The sequence below is a fragment of the Stegostoma tigrinum genome, chromosome 21, assembly GCF_030684315.1.
Source record: "Stegostoma tigrinum isolate sSteTig4 chromosome 21, sSteTig4.hap1, whole genome shotgun sequence".
In the NCBI taxonomy this organism is placed as follows: Eukaryota; Metazoa; Chordata; class Chondrichthyes; order Orectolobiformes; family Stegostomatidae; genus Stegostoma; species Stegostoma tigrinum.
Window position 1 is genome coordinate 16213898 of NC_081374.1, and position 25596 is coordinate 16239493.

Genomic DNA, 25596 nt, shown 5'->3' on the forward strand with positions numbered 1-25596 from the left:
AATTTCCAAAAAGAAGACTTGGACTCTCTCTAGATGAAAAGAAATCTCTCATTATCTTTGAAAAGTGTATTACTGTAGAGGCCAATGCATCAGTTAACCTTTAAAGCCTCAGAAAGTCACCCAAAATCAGAAGTCACCTACACACCAAGTATGAAAGAGGGCTACCAGCATGGGTGTAGGTGGTCACTATTTTATTCTTTGCTTCATGATTTCTACTCTGGGTTTTAAGCTCCTGCACAGCTTTACACACAACCTGCTTGATTCCTCAAAACCAGTTAGAAATTATTAGTTAGTAAAACATCCGTTTGCATTGTGCAGATTTGAGCCTGTCTAACATGTCATGAATATAAATTGGATTGTTTTATACACCCAGACTTACTTATACCCTTCTGATCTATGGTATGTTTCTTCTTAATCTTCACTGCTCCTAACCAAGCAGCTTTAATGGGTAGAAATCTGATTTGATTTATTATTGTCACATATATCTCAGTACAGAGAAAGTTTTGTTTTATGTGCTGTACAGGCAGCTCATAACATACAAACATTATAAGGTGATTGAATAGAGTGAGGAAGGCACAGGTACGGCTGCAAAGAAAGTGCACAAAAAGCAAGATCAACATTTGACTTGAAATTTGAAAGGTCCATTCAGATGCCTAATAACAGCAGGAAAGACGCTGTTCTTTCACCTGTTGGTATGTGTGTTTAAGTTTGTGTATCTTCTGCCTGACAAAAGAAGTTGGAAGAGATTATAACTAGGGTGGGTGGGGTCTTTGGTGTTGTTGGCTGCCTTTCTAAGGCATTGCGAAGTGTAGATGTAGTCAATGAATGGAAGGTTGGCTTGCATGATGGTCTGGGCTGTGTTCACAATTTTCTGTAGTTTCTTGTGGTCCTGGTCAGAGCAGTTGCCATAACAAGCTGCTATGCACCCAGATAGAATGTTTTTTTATGGTGCATCTGTAAAAGTTGATGAGGGTCCTTATGGACATGTTGAATTCCCTTAGCCTCCTGAAGAAGAAGATGCATTGTTGTACCTTCTTGACCATTGCATCAACACGAGTGGTCCATGACAGGTTGCTGGTAATCATCATTCGAGAATTTCACACATTCAACCATCTCCACCTCAGCTCTGTTGATGTAGATAGTGTCCTCCTCCTTGCTTCCTGAAGTCAATGATCAGCTCCTTGGTTTTGCTGATACTGAGTGAGATATTGTTAACTTTGCACCATATCAGCAAGCCCTCTCTTTCCTATATTCTGTCTCGTCATTGTTTGATATCTAGCCTACAATGGTGGTGTTGTCAGCAAACTTGTAGATGGAGCTCGGATGAAATTTGGCTACACAGTCTTGAGTCTGTAGGCAGTACAGTATGGGACACAGTAAGCAACTTTGCGAGGTGCTGCTGTTGAGGATTATTGTTGAGGGCACACTGTTGTCTATCTTCACTGGTTGTGGCCTGTGGGTCAAGAAGTCAAGGACTCAGTTGCAGAGGGTAGAGCAGAGACCTTGGTTTTGGAATGTGGAGATTAGTTTGCTTGGGACTTTAATGTTGATGGCAGAGCTTTAGGCAACAAGTAGAAGCCTGATGGGGGTATCCTTAATATCCAGGTATGCCAGGGATGAGTGTTGGACTAGGAAGATGGCATCTGCTGTGGACCTGTTCTGCTGGTAGGAAAATTGCAACGAGTTGAGGCAGCCCGGGAGGCTAGAGTTGATATGAGCCATGACTAGCCTCTTGGAGCACTTCATGTGCTTTCTTTGGTACCGAGATGATTGTGGTCTTCATGAAGCAGGTTGGGCTTCAAAGTGTAGCAAGGAGATGTTAAAGACATCAGTGAATACTCCCACCAGCTGACCCATACAGATCAGAATGTACTGAATGACTGGGGACTCCATCTGGGCCAGTCACTTTCTGTGGGTTTACTGTCAAGAAGGCTGATCTGACGTTTGCAGTGGTGAATGAGGGTACAGGTGCATATGAGGTTGACAGGATAGGTGGCACTGTTGCAACGGCAAATCATGGAGGAATATATTTTTGAATATCCACTATTCTGTTCTGGTTCATTCTGTAGCTCATTACATCAGTGGGCCTTGCCACAGGCAGTAGCAGTCCCTGCGGTTAGTTTGAGTCACTTAGTTCGGTATTTCCTCCAGGCTTCTCTAATAACTTTACAGGGGTCATATCTGGATTTCGTGTAAAGATTTGGCTCATGTGACTTGAATGCCGCATGCCTGGTCTACAGTAGGTAATGGATTTCCTGGTTTATCCGTGCTTTCCAGTTAGGCGGAACATACAGTTTGGCTTCTTTGGCACACAACCTTCTACACTCTTGCTGATGAAGTCCATGACAGTGGTGGCACACTCATCCAGATTGGCTGCTGAATTCTTGAATATGGTCCAGTCACCAATTCCAAGCAGTTCCACAGAAGCTCTTCTGTTGCTTCAGGCAGACTGTACTACTTCGTCAACTGGGCTCTCATGTTTCAACTTCTGCTTATAAACTGCTAAGAGGAACACAGTGTGTGTTATAATCTGATTTTCCAAGGGATATGGAGCAGTAGACAACATTGATGGTTGCATAGCAATGGTCAAGAATGTTTGGCCCCCTGATGGGACAGGAGACACGTTGATGGCATTTTGACAGTTCTGTCTTGACATTGACTCGGATGAAGTTGCCAACCATGATCGGAGGTCAAATGAAACCAGGTCATAGCTTATTTGAAATCACAAGCTTTTGGAATGTCTCCCCTTTGTCAGGTAAAGTTTGATGAAGTCTTCATCTGATGCATTTCTGGTTATCTGTTGTGTTAGGTGACTTTTGATTTTGCCCACCTTAGTCCAACACCAGTGCCTCCACATCATGCCAGCCATGGTAAATATGACATCAGGGTACTCTGTCTCCAAAGCATCTGTCAAGGTCTAAATTTCATCCAGTCCACGCTTCCACATGGGGTGGTATGTTGACTGTTGTCAGGATGGTGGAGGCGAACTCAGACAGCAGGTAGTAGGGACAGCATTTCACTGTTAGATATTCTTGGTCCAGGAGGCAGTAGTTTGTTAGGTTTGTCATGTCTGAGCACCAAGAGGTGTTGATTAAGAAGCAGACTCCACTAACCCCTGCCTTATCAAAACAATGACTGAATTGCTTTTGAAAATAAATTAATGGTTTTCATATTAAAAACTTTTAAGTTGCTAAGAAACTGATTAGTACACAGCAATGATAATAGTAAATAGTTCAGAATAATCTTTATAAGATAATTTCAATTGTTTAAAAGCAAGTTAGTCACAAGGTGCAAGACTGCAAATTTTTAATTACAATGTTTATTTTTAGTAATTGATATGTTTTCAGCTGCACTAACATAACTGCATCAGTTTACACTTCACTGACCATCTTTAAATGCAAAGAAAAACGTGATAACTTATCTTGTGACACTGATTATTCACCCATAGTCTAGCCTCACTGACTACAAGGCGACATGAGGTATCTTTGGAAAATAGGGTTAAGGAGAATCCAAACAGGTTCTACAAATACATTAAGGACAAAGGAGTAACTAGGGAGATAATAGGACTCCCTAAAAACCAACATGGCTGACTAAGTGTGGAACTGCAGGCTATGGCTGAGATACTAAATGAATATTTTGCTAGAGTATTTACTATGGAAAAGGACATGGAAGCTAGAGCACTTGGGGAAATAAATAATCTTGAAGTGCCCATATTACAAAAGTGGAAGTACTAGATGTCTTAAAACACATAAAATTGGATAAACCCCTGGGACTTGATCAGGTGTATCCCAGAATTCTGTGAGAAGCCATACAAGAGATTGGTACGTCCCTTGCTGAGATATTTGTATCTTTGATAGCCGTGGGTGAGGTGCCAAAGGACTAGAGGTTGGCTAATATGGTGTCATATTTAAGAAAGCTGGCCAGGGAACTTTAGGCTGGTCAGCCTGACGTCAGTAGTGGGTAAGCCACTGGAGGAGATTTATTACATTTGGAAAAGCAAGAACTGCTTAGGGATAGTCAACATGGCTTTGAGTGTGGGAAATCGTATCTCACTAACTTGATTGAGGGTTTTGAAGAAGTCACAAAGAAAATTGATGAAGGTAGAGTGTTAGTCATTGTCTATATGGACTTCAGCAAGACATTCGACAAGATTTCACATGATTGGCTGGTTTTCAAAGTAGAAGACTGAGGGTGGTAGTGGAGGGTTGTTTTTCAGACTAGAGGCCTGTGACCAGTGGTGTGCTGCAAGAATTGTTGCTGGGCCCACTGCTTCTTTGTATAAATGATTTGGATGTGAATATAGGGAAGTATGGTTAATAAATTTGCAGATGGCACCAAAATTGGTGGTATGGTGGACAGTGAAGAAGGTTATCTCAAACACACAGGGCCTTGATCAGGGGGGTCAATGGGCCAAAGAGTGGCAGATGGAGTTTAATTTAAATAAATGTGCTATTGCACATTGGTAGAGCAAATCAGGGCAGGACTGATACAACTAAAGTTAGGATTGTGGGGGGTGTTGCCAATCAAATACACTTTGACGTGCAGGTGCATAGTTCTGCGGAAAGTTCACCAGACCCGAAACATAAACTCTGATTTTTCTTCACAGATGCTGCCAGACCTGCTTAGCTTTTCCAACAACTTCAGTTTTTGCTCATAATTCTGGTAGAGGCGGGAAGGCTATGAGTTTCTGTACACCACAGCCCCACCTAACTATATCCCTTCCTACCTCCAAGCTCAACAACAGTGAGATCAGATGATTCCACCCAGGGACTATAGGGGTCAAATTTCTCAAAGTTTTGGAATAAACCTTGACAGTAGCAAAGTGAAAATCCACAATAGAGTGGTATTTAGATATGTCCAGTCAAGAGGGACAGCCTGGTTGTTTTAATTCAAGTCAGAATTTTCTGGAAACTTGGTAGAATGTGTTAAGCTGACTACTTAGCAGCCACTTTAATAGCCTGTTAATGTTTGTGGTAAATGAATACAATTTTAAAATTTATAATGGTTTCATGCCTGTACTGGCATAAAATAGGTATAGATGTTTTAATCATCCTGTTATGACACCTCTGAATCAGCTTGGAGTCCACTTGACATATGTCAATCATGGTTTCAAGGACTTTTACTTCAGCTGAATGAGAGAGGGACTTTCAGATAATATGGTGGCACTCACTAACATAACTAACATTCCACAAGCCAAAAAAAGTTCAGTCTCACCTTTAAGAATCATAGAATCGCCACAGTGCAGATTGAGGCCATTTAGGGCCATCAGGTCTGCACAGTCCCTCTGAGTAGCATCCCACCTGAACCCACCCCCATAACCCCGCTCGCAGTTTTACCCAATAGCAGCCTCTTCTCTGCTAAAACACAGATGGCTGACATGGCCAAACAGCAAGGTATGCTGGGTATATTGGGCAAGTAAAACTCCAAAGTCACAAAACCTGGACACCATAGAACATAGAACATTACAGCACAGTACAGGTCCTTCGGCCCTCGATGTTGTGCCAACCTGCCATACCGATCTCAAGCCCATCTAACCTACACTATTCCATGTACGTCCATATGCTTATCCAATGACGCCTTAAATGTACCCAAAGTTGGTGAATCTACTACCGTTGCAGGCAAAGCGCCCCATTCCCTTCCTACTCTCTGAGTAAAGAAACTACCTCTGACATCTGTCCTATATCTTTCACCCCTCAATTTAAAGCTATGCACCCTCGTGCTCACCGTAACCATCCTAGGAAAAAGGCTCTCCCTATCCACCCTATCTAACCCTCTGATTATGTTATAGTTTCAACTAAGTCACCTCTCAACCTTCTTCTCTCTAATGAAAACAGCCTCAAGTCCCTCAGCCTTTCCTCGTAAGACCTTTCCTCCATACCAGGCAACATCCTAGTAAATCTCATCTGCACCCTTTCCAAAGCTTCCACATCCTTCTCAGTGACCAGAACTGTACACAATACTCCAAGTGCGGCCGCACCAGAGTTTTGTACAGCTGCAGCATAAGCTCTTGGTTCCGGAACTCGATCCCTCTATTAATAAAAGCTAAAACACTGAATGCCTTTTTAACAGCCCTGTCAACCTGGGTGGCAACTTTCAAGGATCTGTGTACATGGACACCGAGATCTCTCTGCTCATCTACACTACTAAGAATCTTACCATTAGCCCTGTACTTTGCCTTCCGGTTACTCCTACCAAAGTGCATCACCTCACACTTGTCTGCATTAAACTCCATTTGCCACCTCGCAGCCCAGGTCTGCAGCTTATCTATGTCTCTCTGCAACCTACAGCATCCTTCGTCACTATCCACAACTCCACCGACTTTAGTGTCGTCTGCAAATTTACTAACCCATCCTTCTATGCCCTCATCCAGGTCATTAATAAAAATGACAAACAGCAGTGGACCCAACACCGACCTTTGCGGTACACCACTAGTAACTGGTCTCCACGATGAACATTTCCCATCAACTACCACTTTCTGTCTTTTTTCAGCAAGCCAATTTCTGATCCAAACTGCTATGTCTCCCACAGAGACAGTACAAACACAACAGCCAAGTGTTAATGACATTAGCAGCACATAAAAGGCAAACAATTATCCTGGACAGACATATTCCCAACAATTTATCCACAAAACAAAGGAGATCTCAGGCAGAAAGGCACAGGGCCCTGCTACGCAAAGAAACAAGTAGTAGCAAGCCATCCAGATGATTGACAATATTTCAGACTATTAAGTAAGTCTCACTGATTGGCCAGCACTAAAAAAAATTCTAGAAAACCATCCAAACAGGTGTAGAAACAAGGTTCATCTGCAAACTGCTCCCTTTGAACCTCTTGGACCTCCTGAGGATATCGACCTGGTCAAAGGCAGAGACCCACTGACCATCCAGAGAGACAGATGAAGAGAGAAAGCAGCTTCACAGTCCCACAGATACAAAGGCAGACAGAGTGCAGCTGTGCAAATCTGTAAGAAATTCTGGAAGTATTGCAAGTTCAAGGGTTCAAGTAGGACGAGAGGTAGGGTATTGTTTTGTTGTAAAACCTGTTTTCTAATAAAGTTGGGACTGGTGCCAGCTTGAGTTTGTAATGATTGACTACTTTGGTAATGTGGGACATCTGAGCAAATTCATTCATAACATTCTGGTTGAAGTTGTCTAACTTGTTTTAAGAAGGAACTAGACAACAACCCCATGGCTAAATCACCTAGCCTGCACATCTCTGGACATGACATTTGGTCATGCTTTGAACACGAGGATGGGAATTTTCAAACGAGGTATGAGGGGCAAGTATTTTACGCAGAGGGTGATAGGAGTCTGTAACCCGCTGCCAGGGGTGTTGGTGGAGGAAGATTCGATAGGGGTATATAAGAGACTATAAGGAATGGAGGGATATGGACCAAGGATAGGCAGAAGGGAGTAGTTTAATTTGCTATCAGGTTTGGCACAACATCATAGTTCAAAGTCTGTTTCTGTGCTGTACTGTTCCATGTTCAACAGAGCAATGTACCATGGCCTATACATCTGACTTGCATACCTTTAGACTGTGGGTGGAACGCGATGCATCCAGACACGGGGAAAACATACAAAGTCCACACAGACAGTTGCTCAAGGCTGGAATTGATCTCATGTCCCTGGAGCAGCGAGGCAGCAGTGCTAACCACTGAGTCACCATGCTACCCAGTTTTCATGGATGTCCTGACCTGTTGTCAGAATAATAATCCCTTCATTCTGTGTAAGCAAGTGGAAGAACTATCTGCAGTATGTAATTAAAAACCGAATGAAGGGGTTTGTTTAATACATTCTCCTGACTGCAATTCAGCAATCACCTTGAGACGAAATTCAATTCAACATAGAACATTCAGGATGGCCTGACCCTGGTTGTAATTATATAGTGTTCAGTGCCTAACTCTCTTGTGCTTCTTAGTTTTACTGGCACATGATATTTCTCTTTGTGCTGTAAGGACATTTGGATGATGTTTCCTTACAGCCCTGTTCTGGATTTCCAATTTGCAGCCAACTTGAAATTAGACATGCCAAATGGGTGGAGGATGGGCAACATATATTCGGTCTCAATGAATGCGACTTCAGTCACATTGAAGTCAATAAATGTGAATACTTTATTCACACAAACATTTTCTGCATGCCACGTTGCAATTAAAACAAAAATCTTTCATGGGATATGGGTGTCGCTAGATAGGCCGGCATTTGTTGCACATCTCTGGATGCCCCGGCGAAAGTGGTGGGCCACCTTCTTAAGCTGCTGCAGTCTATGTGTTGTGGCTGCACTCAAAATGTTGTTAGTCAGGGACTTAGACCCAGCAACAGAAAATGCATAACAATTTCACACCAAACGAGAAGGTAAAACGAGCAAAAACCTGTGAGTGATGTGTGCTAGTCCGACTCGTATTGTTTACCTCAGCATGACCACTGTGTGCTTTGCCAAGATATACTGAATTTTTTTTTACTGTCTTTCCCGCTGGGAAATATGAATGGTGTGTGGCTTGGAGGATGACTTACAGTTCGTGTTTCCATGTATCCATTGTCTTGTCATTCTAAATACAAGCAGACATTTTTGCGAATATTTTGTCCAGCTTTGAATTACCAAAGTGGTTTTGACCGACTTAAGCCACTGTCAAAAGCATCCTACAGAGGTCACTGTTGTAACTTTATTGACACCATAGTGAGCTCTGAGTAGACTTTCAACGTATTCACAAAGCTTTTAAAATTAGTGTTTAAGCCAGCTCTCTAAATTAGATTTTGTGCAATATTTTGTCCTCCATCAAAATAATGTTGCAGTCTAATTTTTGAAAGTTACACCTCCTGTAAATAGGTGAATGAATTTGAAAATTAACTTTCCAACTCGTATGCTGTAAGCACTTTGTAATTCAGGTGCATGTAATTCTCATGCATATTAGGATTTCAGGAGCTTTTTAGCCTTTCATGGTTGTGGGAGAGTATTGTGGAATCCCCAATACCACTCAGCACATTGTGAGATCTATTGAGTAAATTTGCTGCCATCATCTTTTTGCCTAGTAACATCGAGGATCTGTTTGGTCTGCTCTGGTAGAAGCAAACCACTTGGTGGCCTCGTGAAATAAGACTTTTGTCTTAAACAAGACATTGTTTTCTGCATGATAGCTGCTATATGTTACCTTAATACCATCCAGATTGTTACAGCGACTTCAAGGAAGATTTTACTCCTTCAACATCCTACACTGTTCTCCCCTAGATTCATATGACTTCTTAATTGAGCTGGACAAAGAAGTGGCAGATGGGATTCAACACAGAAAAATCCCCCACTGCATCCCAAAACCAGCTCAGCTCTTCCCCGCCTGCCTAACCTATTCTTCTTCTCACCTATCCCCTCCTCCCACCTCAAGCCCCACCTCCATTTCCTACCTACTAATCTCATCACATCCCCTTGACCTGTCCATCCTCCCTGGACTGACCTATCCCCTCCCTACATCCCCACCTATACTCTCCTCTCCTCCTATCTTCTCCTCTATCTATCTTCTGTCCACCTCCCCCTCTCTCCCTATTTATTTCAGAATCCTCTCCCCATCCCCCTTTTCTCATGAAGGGCCTAGGACCAAAATGTCAGGTTTTGTTCTCCTAAGATGCTGCTTGGCCTGCTGTGTTCATCCAGCTTCACACTTTGTTCACTTGGAATATTGTGTTCTGTTCTGGTCACCTCATTGTAGGAAGGATGTGGAAGCTTTAGAGAGGGTGCAACGGAGATTTGCCAGGATGCTGTTTGGACTGGAGGGCAGGTTTTATGAAGAAAGGTTAAGGGGGCTAGGGCATTTTTTCATTGGAGCAAAGGATGAGAGGTGACATGATAGAGGTTTACAAGATGATGAGAGGCATAGATAGAGTCAGAGACATTTTGCTCGTGCGGAAATGACTATTATGAGGGGGCATCATTTTAAGATGATTGGAGGAAGTTTCGGGGGGATGTCAGAGGTAGATTCTTTACACAGAGAGTGGTGAGAGTGTGGAATGTGCTGCCGGCAGTGGTAGCGGAATCAGATACTTCAGAGATTTTTAAGTGACTCTTGAATAGGCACATGGAGGATAGTAAATGTCGGGTATGCAGGGTAGTTTGATCTTATTAGGATATTAGGTTGGTACAACACTGTGGGCCGAAGGACCTGTACTGTGCTGTACTGTCCTATATTCTATGTTCTATGTTCTAATAGTGGGTGCTCGTAAAGCTCTCTTCAGCATCAGCCCCTTCAGAACGTTGTACTCTTTTACAAGTATTGCCCAGAGTATGATGTTGCTCACTCTCTAACCAGTGATCCACAAACCCAGGGAAAGCTCAATCTCACTTTTCCATGGGTGTCCCATTTTGCCCTCTGAACATTAACTACTTCATCCTATTAAAGAGATGGAAAGAAAATGTTTTGTTCTGGATTAAGCCTCTGAGTGGTTTGTAGGAATTAATCACACTCATGGCTTAGATACACAGCTGAACAATACAGGGAGCTGATGGTGGCTTCACTCTTTTGTTGTCTGGTACAGACAGCTAAATGTTATCAAAATAATTCAGGAAAATTGCTTAGCCTCATCATTCTTTGGAATCTCTGCTAGTATAATAATCACCCAAATGGAGCTTTCATTGAAGGAAAACATTTACCAAGAAACAATAAATACATTTATCACCAACATTTACAATTGCTAGTGTAAATACAAGTACAAAAATATAAATCTGTAGTGTGTGTGGCAATTACATAACTGGAATAATAACTTCATATCTTTAGTGTGGTACTTACATGGCACATAGTTTCACTGTGATATGCCAGATGAACTTTGGCACCTAGATATATAATGAGAGGATGGCAGAGAATTTATTAGATTTTAAAGAGCAAAATAATTCAGAAAATAAGGGAGGGAATGAAAGATGAGGGAAGAAAGAAAGCGAGGAAGGAAGCTGTTGCAAAGGAACATTAGGGCCTAAAAGGGTTAATACAACGGTGTGCCTTAAACATTACTTTGAAGGGACTTTGGGGTACCTGTGCACAAAACACAGAAAGCTAGCACACAGATGCAGTAGGTAATCAAGAAGGTGAATGGAACATTAGCCCCTATTTCAAGGAGGTTGGAGTATGAGAATAGCAAAGCCTTTCTGCAAGTGTGCAAGGTGCTGGTGAGACCACATCTGGAGTACCATGAGCAGTTTGGGTCCTCCTATCTATAAAGATATTATCGCACTACAGACAGATCAAAAAACTGTGGGGGAAGACTCCTTGCATACACTTAAACCTGAGATAGATTTTTAATTAGTAGGGAATCAGGTTATGGGAAAAAGGTAGAAAAGTGGACATGCGGCGTGTCAGATCAAGCATGGTCCTATTGAACGAGAGCAAGCTTGAGGAGTCAAGTGGTCTACACCTGTTCCATTGTATTATGGTCTTCTAATTATACGATGGAGTCACATAGACTTGGCAAAGATTCGATCTTGAAGTAGTAAGATCAATCATTCAGTGCTTCTTAGATGTTCTGTGGCAACATCGATCATAGCAAGGTAATTTGTATTTACTTGTGAATGTGTATTAAACTAAATCTTGTTTAAGACATGAGACACTTCTCATTAGACAAGCAAATGGGTCTTATTTACAACACAGAACTAAGCCATCACTGTTGGTTCCTACCCTCAGGAAGGATAAAAGCAGCAAACCCATTCCAAGGTGAATAAAAGGACAGAAACCCTTATCCATTATGGCATCAATGGTAAGAATCTCTCATTTAAAAGTGATAGCTTGGCTTAAGGAGGCTGTTCCATAGCTTAGGTTTTTGTAGCTAAAGTCATGGCTACGTGTGATGGAGCAATGAAAGTTGTGGATGCAAAAGAGGCAGAATTGGAAAAGCTCAAACACCTTGGAGAATTTTAGGATTGACGAGGTTACAAATGGGAAAAGAACAGAAGGTATTGCTGACTGCCTCTGCTATCATGGTGAAGCTCAAACATCATGGCAGCATCTCCTGCACTACCAGCAATAATATCCAGACAAAAAAAATTATTTCCTTGAAGCAAATCAACAGAAACAAAATGAAAATTCCTGTCTAGTCACTAAAGGCGGTTGACTAAGTTCATGAAGACTACAGTAGCTGGAGACATGTTGGTCAATGCCTCAGCTTAAACTTTCTCTAAGACTTTGGGGTGGCATGGTGGCTCAGTCGTTAGCACTGCAGGGTTCTGAATTCAATTCCAGCCTCGGGCAACTGTCTGTGCAGAGTTTGCACATTCTCCCCTTGTCTGCATGGGCTTGTTCCAGTTTCCTCCTACAGTCCAAAGATGTGTAGGCTAGGTGGATTGGCCATGCTAAATTGTCCATAGTGTTTAGGGCTGTGTGGGTTATAGGGGGATGGGTCTGGGTGGAATGGCCCAAGGGTCAGTGTAGACTTGTTGAGCCAAAGGTCCTGTTTCCACACTGTAGGAATTCTATGATGCTACTTCCACATCACCCCAATATGTGAGGGCGAATACTGGACACACTAGGTGAGATTTTTAACTCATTCAAAGCTCTATATAGGCAAATTTGAATCAAAGGTCTTCTGTCTCAGTGTGTTTTGATGTTGGAAATCTGAAGTAAAAACACACAATACTGGAAGTATTCCCCATGTCAGGTTACGTCTGTTGAGAGAAGTAACATTGCAGGAAGCTCACATTTCATCACTAACAGAACATGATATTTGATTTGAAATAAAAAAGGATGCCGAAGAAACTCAGCGGATTTTACAGCAGCCCTACAGCGAGAAAGAGTTAACATTTCAAGCCAGTGTGGCTCTTCTTCAGAACTCATTCAGACAACTGTTCAAGCAGTTCTGAAAAATGATCATACCAGACTTGTAACATTAACTCTGTTTCTCTCTACACAGAACTGCTGAGTTACTCTTGCATTTTCTGCTTTTATTTCAGATTCCCGGCATCCAAGATGTTGAGATTTTATTTTAATATTTTATTTAGCGTTACAGACCTTACTGACTCATGTACAATAGACATAGGTCTTTCATTCTTCTCCTCAACAATATTAAGTTCACAATCCTGTATGGCACACGCGCTTAAAATTAGTCCTGACAACATGCAGAACATTCCATTTATCTAACCAAATTACATCTAATCAGTATTTTCTGATTTATCTCATCTTATTTTTAAATCCAGATCAACCTTCTTGCTGTGTTGCACAATGGACCTTGCCATAGGTTTCTGCTTAGTGTGATTGTCTTCTGTTAAACCCTCATTGCCACCTGTTAATATTCAGACTTAAGAACAATGAAGTGATTAAAAAAACAAGAAAAGGCTCTGATCAATTAGAAGGGTGGCTCAAGACATCCAATTTAATTACAGCTGCCCGTGTCCTGTTAGTGGATAAGTGTGCGCCTGTGAAAATCTGTGAGTCTGACCATATCAGTGTGAAAGTTACTTCTAAAAAGAGATGTTGTCTGTTGCTGGCCTGAATGCCACTACAAGGAGATCAAGCATCAATTCCCCACAAGGCCTTGTTGAAGTGACTGGCCTGTTGTGGAGTAGCTGGGTTGAGGTCAGGCCTGTTTTACATTAGCTTAACTCAGCTGAAGTTTTTTCTTTAACCCTCTGGCCTCCTGATTAGCATGCAGCTCTTCACTACACATGGGTGGAGATTAGGCTAAAGAGGAGACAAGCCTGGCTGTACTGTGCCACGTACAGTAAAACCAGCTTAGGCTTATTGTCAAGGTTCAATCATAAAGGACAACAAAAAGGTGAATTCTCTGAAATTTGCTCACTGTGTGGAACCACATTACAGGATGCAGACAATGGTTTAGCATCAAGGGATGGTTGAGAATTGTGAATGGAATCAGAACTGTCTGTGTTTTATAAGTGCTAGAGTGAAGAATTAAACTGCAGAGCTCATCAATGTGAAAAAAAATGTTTTCCCTCAACCCAGGTTACCAGAAAACCTCTCTTGCCATATCACTCACAACACTGGAAAATATAATACATTTGCCTGAATGATTTTGTTTTAAATCTCCCATTTCTTGAGCGTGTGTGAAATCGTTGACCCAGATGAGTTGTCAGAAAGAACAAACCTTTCCAAGGCCTCCTACACATCCTGTGACAAACAGCACAACCCAAACAGCCTACGTCATACCAGAACCCTACCAACAACCATCTGATTGGCCTTCCTTGCAGCCAATAGGGAGGATACTCCTTTTCTTCAATAGAACAAAGAAAAAGTACACAGTTCTGCTTAGTGAAGGTCAAGAATTTGGTAATAGATCCTTCTGTTTATGCAAAATACTTCAAATGACAGAAGCAACTGTTGTATCTGAAAAGGAACAGTCCTTGATTTTTTTTGATCAGAATCCAGTCACTTGTATCCAAAATTACACACTGTAACCCATTCAGTTCTTCAGCTGCCTTTCCTGTCTGCACCTTCACAACACAAACTGAAAAGTAATGCAACAGGGTATCTCTGGTTTTCATCTATATTACAAGAAAGCTGCAATAAACAACTTGTTCCAGACAGAAAATATGGGCTTCATCATGTCAGGCCAGTATAAAGGTTGGACATACCTGAATATTGTGTTTATTTCAGCTGATCTGTGATTCATTTCAGCCATGCGCAGCTGTGTGCTTGACGACAAATAATCATTGAAGAAAAATGTATACCCTTCAGAAAAATTTTCCCCATTATGTTTGCTCAGCAACAGAATACACAATGTCATCAAGTTTTCTTTGTAATTCATTTAATTCTTCAGCCTCAGGCATTCAAAAGGTAATTGACTGGATGTACTTGCCATATGGAAGTGATACTACGCACAACACCTAGACACCAAAGAAATCTAATAGTAGGCTAAATCATTTACACTCCACTAGTTGTTGCAGATAAAAGGCCATCTATTGAGAATGAAATAAAGTTGGTGAATTGTAAGGATTTTTTAATAAATCCTTCAGTCATTTCTTTCAGAACAAATCTTGTACTTTTAAATTGAGTTTACTTTCAATTCACTGTTACATGCATAGGAATTAGGAGCAGAAGTAGCCATTCAGCCCCTCAAGCCTGCTTCATCATGTAATAAAATCGTGGCTAATTTGATTGTAGCCTCTACATTCGTCTCCATACGGCCATAGCTGTTGACTCCCTGTTGGTCAAGAACCCATCCAGCTCAGCCTTAAAATAATTCAATGACCCTTCCTCAATTACATCTGGTGGAGAGAGTTTTACAGACTAACAAGAAAATTATCATCTTCATCTTAAATGGGAGCACCACAATGGAAAAACGCCCTGTCAGCATTCACTCCATCAACTCTCCTCTGGATCTTATATCTCTCAATAAATTATGTCGCATTCTTCTAAACAGAAGCCCATCATGTCCGGCCATTCTTCACAGGACAAACCCTTTATTCAACAAGGATCAATCCAGTGATTTTTCTCTGCAGGGCTCACAATGCAAACACATTGTTTTTAAAATAATGAGACCAAAAATACTTACAGGGCTCCAAATGTGATCTCCCCAGTAATCTGTACAGAATTAACAAAACATCCCTACTTTTATATGCCATCTCCCTTGCAATAAATATGAACTTACCATTTGCCTTCTTAATCATTTGCTGTATCTGCATTCTCACCTTTTGTGATTCGTGTGCTCATCAAGGTGACAGATGTGGTTTGAAGGAATTGAGCACATCCAGATGTTTGGTGCAACATACCAATGTTATCTCCAATCTGTTCCCAGAGAGTATATCCATTTTCCCAGCAAACTAATTTTATATTTGGCAAATTGGACATTCTGTGATGTCCTTTCAGAGGTATGACCAATTATCAGCAAATTATGTGCCAGTTTTACACCATCAGAATGGAATGATAAAACTGAACTGAATGGTTGCACTTAAACATGTGAAGGTTGTGTGTGAAGTCTTATGCCAGAGAAATGAGCATTGTAATCTGGGGAGGAATTCCTGTCGATGCCACTCTGTCAGAAACATCATCTTTTGGAATAGTCATTAAGCTGAGGCCCAGCATTCTCTCTGAAGTGGATACAAAAGGTCCCTAAGCACTGTTTTGAAGAAGTACAAGGGAGTTTTCATTGCTCGCTTAATCAAAATCCTGGCCATTGTTGTAGTTGCTCCCATGGGATCTTGCTGTGCATGAATTAGTCACCACATTTGTTGCACCAAAACAATGGTTATACCTCAAAATCTACTCCATTGGCCAAAAAATGTGTTACAATGTCCTGACATGGTGAGGGGTACTATAGAAATGCAATTACATCTTTGCTTGAATTAAGACTAACAAAATGCGTTTCAGAACTAAGACACTCAGGGTAGGTGTGGATTTCCAACTTGTGTTAGATTTGAACCCTGATCAATAGAGTTTGAAGATCTGTACCTTGGTTTCTTCTTATATTCTTTTAATTACTTCTGCTCATGTACACAACTTTGTATTTTTCGCACACAATTTTAGAATTCAAAATGCTCTGATTAGATGAAAACAACAATCGATTGATTAATATTTAAAAATAAAGAGGCACGAACGAGGTCAGGGCTGGTCATTATGCTCAATAATCTCACTGACAGTCAGTTGTGAAATCTGGCAAAGCAGTTCTGGCTGCTGGTTAGCTACAGAAATGATCGTTGCATTGCTCAATCTGTGAACTGGCGGTTTAACGTTACATGAGATGATCACTGTAACCCCTTCATTGCCAGGATGGAATAGGCCCAACATTTTTGAAATGGGAAAATACATTTATGGATCTTGTTTCAAAATAAGGAGAGTTGATGATCACTTAAACTTGAAGACTTGCTTGATAACTGTGTTGTAGCTGGCTCTGAAAAGACCAACGAATGAAATAAAATCAGCAACAGAGGATTGTAACTGGTTAGTGACAGCAGTTCTGGGACTAAGGCCTCTTTAACTGATGAGCTGTGTGACTTCAGATAGACATCACTTTGTATGGTGCCAGGTAGTGATATGGGAGTCATCACACCTGGCAGAAAATGTGTAGGACCTGGTTGGTGGAGGGCATTTTTCTATTCTTTCATGGAATGAGGACATCACTGGTTAGGCCAGCATTAATTGTCCAGCCCCAGTCGCCCAGACCGTAGTGTTAGAGTCAACTACATTGCTGTGGATCTGGAGTCACATGTAGGCCAGACCAGGTAAGAATGGCAGTTTCCTTTCCTAAAGGACATTCGTGAACCAGGTGGATTTTTCCAACAATTAACAATGGATTCGTGGTCATCATGGACTTCTAATTCTAGATTTTTTTAAATTTGAATTCAAATTCCCACCATCTGCCATGGTGAAACTTGAACCTGGGTCCCAAGGACATTCCCAGGGTCTCTGGATTAATAGTCTAGTGATAATACCACTAGGCCATTGCCTCCCATTTCATCATCTGAGACCATGTGTGTAACAGTCATTTTTCTCAGGGATACAATGGTGCAGATGAATTTTGTGAGGTCCTGCATATCCATAAGAAAGCATATGGTGTTTTGGCTTTCATTAACAGGGGGATTGAGTTTAAGAGTCGTGAGATCTTGTTGCAGCTCTATAAAACTTTGGTTAGACCGCACTTGGAATACTGCGTCCAGTTCTGGGCGCCCTATTATAGGAAAGATGTGGATGCTTTGGAGAGGGTTCAGAGGAGGTTTACCAGGATGCTGCCTGGACTGGAGGGCTTATCTTATGAAGAGAGGTTGACTGAGCTCGGTCTCTTTTCATTGGAGAAAAGGAGGAGGAGAGGGGACCTAATTGAGGTATACAAGATAATGAGAGGCATAGATAGAGTTGATAGCCAGAGACTATTTCCCAGGGCAGAAATGGCTAGCACGAGGGGTCATAGTTTTAAGCTGGTTGGTGGAAAGTATAGAGGGGATGTCAGAGGCAGGTTCTTTACGCAGAGAGTTGTGAGAGCATGGAATGCGTTGCCAGCAGCAGTTGTGGAAGCAAGGTCATTGGGGTCATTTAAGAGACTGCTGGACATGTATATGGTCACAGAAATTTGAGGGTGCATACATGAGGATCAATGGTCGGCACAACATCGTGGGCTGAAGGGCCTGTTCTGTGCTGTACTGTTCTATGTTCTATGTTCTATATGTTCTATGTTCATAAGAGAATTAATTCCAAGTGAATCTTTACTGGGCCTCTTTTCAACCATCTAGAGAAATGATGGGAGCATGCATGGTGAAGACAATGAGGATTTCTGAACTAACATGGCAATTGAGGAGCTAGGATCTGTTCTGACTTATTGAGAGAGAACCAATGCCAGGAATAAGCAAGCACTTTGAACACACATAGACCCTGTTCAAATTGGCACTAGTTTAACTAGGTAATGACTAACTGCAAATTACTGCCGTTTCTGGAAGCTGTAGTGGAAACAACTAACACTGGAGATCACATTGGGTAAGGCAGTATCAATGGAGAGACAGCAAGCTAACATTTTGACTCCAGACGATTCTTCATCAGAGTACAGTTACAATATAGTTTGAAGATACCACACACAATGTAACATTTGGTTCTCCCAATTTAAAAAAATCCTTTGAGCAAAGTCCTCAGACTATTGTTTAAGTGATGACCATGAATCTTTTTGCACAGTGGCACCTATCGTCCCTGGATACCATTCACGCCTCTGTACTTTGTTCTCCTGAGTTAACCATCTGTCAAATGAGCCCCTGAACATCAGTATACCGGCTGGCTTGAGCCTGGCATGGTTCTTATCTGTTTTTTGTTCCTCCTCATTCAGCGCTCCCACGGCCATTCTTATATTAATTATTCCTAAACTCGATTCCACCCCACCACTGCATATTTGATTTTGATCCTGTGTGAATTAAAGTCACAATGAGTAATATTCTATGATGCAGACCTTATCCTGTAAACATGCTTTCCTTTAGTGGGAGACGGTCTGAACTGTAATAATGGTTTTGGAAAGTTGAGATTTGTAAATATATTTTGTCTCATTTTACTTTGCTATTATGACACACGGCAGCAGGATCCGGGCCAATGCTGATCGTAAATGTATATTTTATACACAAGAGCATGGACTTTTCTTCATGCAGTGTGGTAGTATCTTTCCAAAAGACCACTGATGGTGCTTTATGAGGAGGTTTTCATGGGGACAATCTTTTTGTGATAGATTCACTATAGGTTCATCACACTGACTCTTGGATGTGATGTCAACCCAAGGCTGTGAGTGCCCTCATAGGAACAGGAGTAGGCCATTCAACCCCTCGAGCCTGTTCCACCATTCATTGCCTTCTCAAGGACAGCACGGTGGCTCAGTGGTTGGCACTGCAGCCTCACAGCGCTAGGGACCCGGGTTCAATTCCACCCTCAGGCGACTGTCTGTGTGGTGTTTGCACGTTCTCCCCGTGTCTGCGTGGATTTCCTCCGGTTTCCGCCCACAGCCCAAAGATGCTCAGGTCAGATGGATTGGCCATGCTAAATTGCCCAGGGTGTCCACGGATGTGTAGGTTAGGTGGATTAGCCAGGGGAAATGCAGGGTTACAGGGTTACAGGGCTTGTTCGCTCCACACTGCCCTCCAACCCCACCACACCCGGCACCTTCCCCTGCAACCGCAGGAAATGCTACACTTGTCCCCACACCTCCTCCCTCACTCCCATCCCAGGCCCCAAGATGACATTCCACATCAAGCAGAGGTTCACCTGCACATCTGCCAATGTGGTATACTGCATCCACTGTACCCGGTGCGGCTTCCTCTACATTGGGGAAACCAAGCGGAGGCTTGGGGACCGCTTTGCAGAACACCTCCGCTCAGTTCGCAAAAAACAACTGCACCTCCCAGTCACAAACCATTTCCACTCCCCCTCCCATTCTCTTGATGACATGCCCATCATGGGCCTCCTGCAGTGCCACAATGATGCCACCCGAAGGTTGCAGGAACAGCAACTCATATTCCGCCTGGGAACCCTGCAGCCATATGGCATCAATGTGGACTTCACCAGTTTCAACATCTCCCCTTCCCCTACTGCATCCCTAAACCAGCCCAGTTCATCCCCTCCCCCCACTGCACCACACAACCAGCCCAGCTCTTCCCCCCCACCCACTGCATCCCAAAACCAGTCCAACCTGTCTCTGCCTCCCTAACCGGTTCTTCCTCTCACCCATCCCTTCCTCCCACCCCAAGCCGCACCCCCCGCTACCTACTAACCTCATCCCACCTCCTTGACCTGTCCGTCTTCCCTGGACTGACCTATCCCCTCCCTACGTCCCCACCTACACTCTCTCCACCTATCTTCTTTACTCTCCATCTTCAGTCCGCCTCCACCTCTCTCCCTATTTATTCCAGTTCCCTCCCCCCATCCCCCTCTCTGATGAAGGGTCTAGGCCCGAAACGTCAGCTTTTGTGCTCCTGAGATGCTGCTTGGCCTGCTGTGTTCATCCAGCCTCACATTTTATTATACAGGGATGGGGTTGGGTTTGTGTAGAATGTTCTGAATGGCCTGTTTCTGCCCTGGAGGAATTCTATGACTAATGCTTTGACGACACTCAGGGAAGTTATTCCTGACTTATTCTACCTCCCAGTAAACATCAGAGCTAGTTGTTATCACATGGCTGCTTGTGGAAGCTTGCTGTGTGCAAACTGGCTGCTGACTCTGCTACCTTATAATAGAGACTGTACTTCAAAGGTATAAAACAGTTTGAGATGACCTGTGGCCACTTTACACAAATGCAAGCATTTCTTTAAAAGTAGAACAGAAAGAAACAAGCAGGAGTGTACTGTAATGATATAGCTGAGTTCATTAATTGCACATCACACCCCACAACAACAAAGCAACATAAGGCAGGTTAACATGGGGATCGGTCCTTTCAATTCACATTTTTTCCCCCTCTTTTACTCTATATTTTGTTGGAGTGTTCACAAACAAGTCATACCAGTAATCATCTGAAACAACTCCATCTGTGGCTGCTACAGGGCAAACAGCTAATTTCTCTGGTTTCTCCTCTCTGTTCAGAGGCAGACGTCTTTTGAAGTTGTAACAGTTAAAACTACATTTTTTTTGCAAATGTTTCACTACAATTTGCATCTGCCCACACCTGCTGTGAACTTCTAACTGGGAGACGGCAGACTGGTGACGTTAGCATTCAGCCCATCAGATGGCCATCATTTGTCATTTCAGAGTGTGCGCGTATTCCTTTGCCAAAATATACTTCATTCACAAAACTTGTTTAAAACTATACTTCGTAACAGTTTGACATATGAGAAAGTGTAAAAAATGTCTGTGTTTTTTGGTGCAAAATGATACACACTAAGGTACACTTACAATTACAGTTTATTTGCAATATTTATTCCTGGTCAAGCACATAGTCCAAGTAGTTTTACATAGTTTCCAAACTGTCAGGGTTGCAAGAGCTTTAGAAAGTACATTGACATTTCATGTGATTTTTTTTGGAACTGGGAATGTGATAGGTTTTGTGCAAGTAAATGGAAAAGGGTGGGTAGAAGGTTCTAAGTGATGGTCAACAGTTTTAAAAAAAAGGTTTCAAGGTGCAAGACCACGAATGATCATGGGACAAATTAAAAACAAAAGAGCTACCTTGAGGAGGTATGAATAGCAGAACCTGGAATAACTGATGGCAGAGTGAAGCAAAATAAAGGAATTGGATTCAGAGAGTTATAGAGCATGGAAACAGACCCTTCGGTCCTACTCGTCCATGCTGACCATGTTTCCCCAACTAAACTAGTCCCATTTACCTGGATTTGGCCCATATCCTTCTAAACCTTTCCTATTCATGTACCTGTCCAAATGTCTTTCAAATATTGTAACTGTCCCTGCATCTACCACTTCCTCTGGCTGTTCATTTCACACACAAACCACCCTCTATGTGAAAAAAGTTGCTCCTCAAATCGTTTTTAAATCTTTCTCCTTTCACCTTAAAGTTATGTTCTCTAGTTTTGAACTCCACAATCCTAGGAAAAAAACTATGCTATTTATCTTATCTATTCCCCTCATGATTGTAAAAACACCTATAAGATCACCTCTCAACTTCCAATGCTCGAGTGGAAAAAAGCCCCAACTAATCCAGCCTTTCCTTATAACTCAAATCCCACAGTCCGTGTAAAATCCTTGTGAATATTTTCTGCACCCTCTCCAATGTAATAATATCCAAAGAAATGTGAGAGGAATAAAAATAAATGGAACAAAACTGATTGTGATCCAGGAGACTCGTGGCTCCCTCATTGAAACTGGGTCAAAATCCTGGAATTCCCTTTCTAATAGCATTATGGGCCTATCTACAGCACATGGACTGCAGTGGTCCAAAAACACCAGCTCACCACCACCTACTCAATGGCAACTAAGGACGGCTCACACACATCCCACGATGGGATTTTAAAAATGCACACGTAAAAGATAAAGTACCATTCCTTGTACTTGTTTTGTCTTATAATAGAACACTGCAGCAGGTAAGGTAAGGATGATGAAGGGAGTGTGGAGAAGTAAAATAACACTGTAGGATCAGTCTTACACTCTGATGTACTTGAAGTATTTAGCAAGAACTGCAATGCTTCCGGTACCTACTGGGTAAATTCACCAAATCATTATACACTGCCTCAACATCTCTTTGTGAAATTTGAATTTCTGCCAGATAACCAATTACAAGATCTTGCATCTTCTTGCATCAAGTCTTTTGGTTGGACTTCCACTATAAGGCCAAAACAAATCTTACCAAACTTGGTGCACTAACAAGGTACCCTGTCCCCATGCCTCCCACCATGTGCGATTCCAGCTCTATCTTACCATACACTGTTCCTGGAACAACATGCTTCTCGGAAGAGGTCTGTCAAACATTTGGCATCCCTTGTACCTATACCACCTTTAAGAGGCCAACTGTGCGACCAGACAACCATTAACAAGCCATAAAATTCATGCTGCTTATGGCGCATAGCGAGCACTACCTGGCACATACACCCCCATTCCCTCACTCTTATCACCGGTCAACCATTGTATCGTACTCTTTACCAGCCAAAAGCTACATCCCATCTGACCACCATCCTAGTCAGTGCTAACTTGTCACCAATTGCCACTGTAGATCTGCAACTTGACATTGTCTCTTTGGGGACCATTGTATACATGGGAGCAATCAGATAAATCCAAACAAGAGCTTTTATTTGGAAAAGACCATAAGATCATGAGAAATATTTTGTGCATCGAACCAGCTCTGACATTCAGTAGGATCGTGGCTGATCCGACATTCCTCACATACATTATCTCACTCTTTCCCCATAACTCTTGATTCCCTAACTGATCAAGAATCTATCTATTAACTACATACAAGAACTCTGCCCCCACAGCTCTCTGTGACAATAAGTCCCAAAGTCTCACAACTCTCTGAAAGAAAAAAGTCCACTTCATCTCAGTCTGAAATTGGTGCCCCTTGATTCTGAGACTATACCCTGTGTTCTGTCAATCTCCCAGGAGGGGAATCATCCTCTCAGAATTTACCCTGACAAGCCCATTAAGAATCTATATGTTTCAATGAGATCACCTCTCATTTCTCTAAACTCCAGTGAGCTATTTCCCAACCTGTTGAACCTTTGCTCATAAGGCAATCCCTCCATACCAGAGATCATCTAAAGCAAATGATAACATGAGCAAAACTAACAGAGGCTAGGGAGCCCCCAAAATGCAAACCAGATTCTGGCATCACGACCAATGAATATTTTACAGTCCATGATGATCTGCTTCACCCAGCTTTCATCTACTAGATGTAGCTGTTAATGAGGTTCTGTCTGGATTATGGTGCCCAAAGTAGCTGAGCTCCATCATGAGCAATGACAGCTTCCTTCTTCCAAATGTCCTTGTGCTGCTCCTCAGAAGACTGCTACATTTCCTCCACTTCCTCATCTCGTTGCCTGCTCCAAATGTGCAGAAAGATCCAGCCAGATCTGTCTCTCACGCACCACCGGTGAAACTGCATCTTCAAGAGTCTTACACTCCTCATGGTGGGTGAGGCATGGTTGCCATTGTATCTGAGCTCCACATCAGTTGGGTCTTGGGCAACGGTATCATGAGCCATGGTTGCCATGGATAGATCTTGATGCCCCAGCAACCAGCTTTGTAAATACACCAGGTACATGGAATCATAGAATCCCGAGAGTGTCGGAACAGGCCCTTCAGCCCAAAATGTACATTGCAACCCTCTGAGTGCCCCAACTAGATCCATCCCCCATAACCCACTGAATCTATATATCCCTGAGCACTATGGGTAATTTCCCATGGCCAATCCACCTAGCCTGCACTTTTTTGCACAGTGGGAGGAAACCGGAGCACCTGGAGGAAACCCATGCAGACACAGGGAGAATGCGCAAACTCCACACCAACAGTTGCCTGAGGGTGGAATCAAGCCCAGGTCCCTGGTGCGGTGAGGCTGCAGTGCTAACCACTGAGGCACAATGCTGCCAGGATGTAGAAGTGATGGCAGCTGCCAGGGTAGTGGGCACGCACCTGCACGAAATAGTAAGCGTGGTAACAGATCACCTGCATACTAACCAAATGGAACCCCTTCCTGTGGATGAATTCTGCCATGTTGTGATACTGCCTTCTATGTGCCACACTGGGTAGTGGCACCCTGTCCCTGGGGGAAGCCAGCTATGATCCTGAATCCTACTGTCTGGGCTGCAGCACTAACTGCACTATGAGGGAACAAAACGAACTGGTGTGATCTTGTGCAGACGACATCAGTCACTGTCCTGAGAGGTACAACTGAAAGATCCCATAATAGCCACCCACTGGTCCCTGGCAGGAGCCAATCACAGAGATGTTCAGAAGAACAGTGACCTTCACAATGGCTGAGAGAGTATGGACTCCCACTCCTGCAGCCGTCAGATCCCCCAACAGCATTTGGCAATGTTCTGCCCTGTGATCCTGGGCATACATAGTCTGCATTAGTATTGCCCCTTGATCACCCCCGGAGATGGAGGCAGGGCTTCTTGAGTATGCCAAACATCCTGAGGGGCATTTCAGCAGCAGCGACCTCGGTGCGCCTCATCCTCTGCAGCTGCTCTGGGTTTTCCATCAGTCCTGATCCTCCTACATCGTCTTCACCTTGTTAAGTAGGTATCATTGAACCCCAACAGTGTGGAAACAGGTCCTTCAGCCCAATAAATCCACACTGATCCTCAAAAAATCCCACACAGATCCATCCTCTTGTAACCCACCTAATCTATACCTTCCTGACCATCACAGGTAATTAAGCATGACCAATCCACCTAGCCTGCACATCTTTGAACTGTAGGAGGAAACCCATGTGGACACGGGGAGAATGTGAAAACTTCACACAGCCATTCATGCAAGGGTCGAAACAAACCTGGGTCCCCAGTGCTGTGAGGCAGCAGTGACAACTGTGCCACCTCTAACCACTAAGTCACAGTGCTGCCCAGCACAGCTTCCAGCATCATGGTCCAGGTCTCTCACTGGGAATGATCTGAAATGGGAACACAAGGAGCGAAAGAGGTTCTTAGGTCACAGAATAGTGATCAGTGGCATACCTACAGCTGATGTCCGCACCCACTTCACCAAGCAGTGAGGCATGCTGCATCTGGATAATGAAGGACATGCCTCCACCATCCTGTCACATTCAGGTTTAGCTTGTACAT

General features: G+C 42.9%; 1 protein-coding gene across 1 annotated transcript in view; it reads left to right on the forward strand.

Annotated features, from left to right (window-relative positions):
• Positions 1–25596, forward strand: part of LOC125462876 (fibromodulin-like) — a 144030-nt gene that overhangs the window by 86126 nt on the left and 32308 nt on the right. The window lies entirely within an intron of this gene.